Below are 2,229 nucleotides of genomic sequence, written 5' to 3' on the forward strand. Positions count from 1 at the left end.
ACATGTCTACATGATTCTCTTCAAAATTCGATCCGCCATGCAGGGATGGCGCAGTGGTGAGAGCACTCGCCTCCCACCAATGTGGCCCGGGTTCGATTCCTCGACTCGGCGTCATATGTGGGTTGAGTTTGTTGGTTCTCTACTCTGCACGGAGAGGTTTTCTCCGGGTACTCCGGTTACCCCTCTCCTCAAAAACCAGCATTTGCCTTCATTTGCGTTGATTGTTAATTTCACTTTACAGTGTCCCCAATTAGTGCTCCAGCGCTAAATCCACTAGACACTTAAATAAACTTCCTTTCCTTTCCTTTCCTTTCCTTTCCAAAAAACCCTGCAATAATTGTTTACGGATTTGACGTCTCGTTCAGCGCCATCAAAAGAGAATGCACAGTTCACTGAGGATCATATTCTCTAGAGTTCTCTGTGTCGTTTCCAATAAAATTACCGCTGCATGACATTGCTACGGATTACAACACCTGCAGAGTGTCAAAACTTGCGCTTCTCAATTAAAAGTATGTTAGGAATCCTTGTACGTCTCACTAGCATTCCTTTGAAGTACTTACAGTTAGGGCTTCGTGCGTCCTATCGTGATCAAAATGTAAATGATCTCGTTTTCAGAGATAAAGTGGAATAAATAAAGTACGATCTGTCACATCACGAGCTATAGTACGTCTGTGATTTCTAATTTTAGCGTGATTCCTATTCGCTGGCTTTTGACGATCGACTCTGAAATGGCTTCTTTCCTTTTCCGTTCGCTTGCTGAGAATTTGCTTGTTTTCTTTTCAAACTCTTGCGATTCAAGAAAAATTAATTGCCTAGCTGGTGAATTCGACAGTAGATTTCGCTGGAAAAACCGATATCACACTCATCCTTTGTGATTCATGTGATCAGTTGGTTTTTCAGGTGAAATTAACCGTGGAATTCACTAGTTACGCAGCAAAGAAAATGACAAAATTAAGCAATATCCGGGAAAATCAAAAGGCGGACAGTTCCAAAGCCTTTTATTTTCACTAATACTACAGCCAGTAAGAATAAACAAGCCGGGAGCTCCGCTTTTAGGCTTGGTTAAATCTATATATTAACACTTGACAGAAGAAGAAACTTTAAAAACCTGGTATCTTGCCATCATTTGCGCAGATGCTTCGCTGTTTGGCGAGTAAACATGCCGCGGTAACTTAATCAACTTAATGAATTCCGGCGATGTCACTTTCGATTTTGCGATTTATTTGACCGTAGCAAAAATCTCCCAAAATGTTTGTCGCTGATCGTAACTTTTTATATTCTATATTCACGGTTCAAAATTAATGTTGTTTTCATGTCGTAAATATTTTATTCTCAAATTTGTCCTTAGATTTGCCACGGACAGTTGCGATTTTGTCTCCTTGTGCGGATCGGCCCTTATATGTCTTCGAAAACATTTTAAAGCAAAAACTGTGTGTTAGTCCATGTCGCTCGCAACTAATGATGTTGTCGAGAATAAAAGACCGTTGTCATGGAAAGGCACGTGGACTTATCCTCACTGAGCGTGAGAACAGAAGTTTCTGATTGGCTGATGTATCATTTGTGTGTCATTTCAAATTTCTCAATATGTCTAGGCTTAACACTGGGTGCTTACAATTTAGCCAAATAATCCGGATGAAATGATCGTTACATAAAGGCAAGCGATTTTCCGAATTTAGTGACCAACCGAATGAGAACACAGGCGCCCCAAGCTGAAAATACGTGGTGTACGTGACAGTTTGTGTATATAGAGAATTGTATGGGAAAATCACCGATCGTAAAAAAATTGTGTAAATAACTATCTCATTTGAAATAAAGTTTTCCTACCTCAAATGTGTGACCAACTTGTCTCTTTTGGCGAGTTTCGAGCCATTCTGACGCCGTTTAGTGAAGTCATCCGGAAGGCCGTTGCTGAAATAATGGGAAGGCCGGTGACTCCATCCATCGCTGGCCAGACCTCACTCCACAAATCGTTTCTCCTCAACAGGAAAAGTCCCGAATCGCAATAAAAACAACAGTTCCATAAAGCCCAATAAATTTCACTCCAAATGCGTGTGTTTCGGTGGCCGAAAGACCCGTGGCGAACGAAAACTTTGCCTTAAAATTCACCTCTTCGGCTTTCCTGAGAGGCTTGTGACCGGGTAGTCAACAACGGAAACTCGCAAGATGGTTTCAGCCTCAACTCTGATTGGTCCATTTGAATTTGACCGCGCGCTGGCAACACGACCGTTG

This window comes from Montipora capricornis, chromosome 3 (genome assembly GCF_036669925.1).
Source record: "Montipora capricornis isolate CH-2021 chromosome 3, ASM3666992v2, whole genome shotgun sequence".
Taxonomy (NCBI): Eukaryota; Metazoa; Cnidaria; class Anthozoa; order Scleractinia; family Acroporidae; genus Montipora; species Montipora capricornis.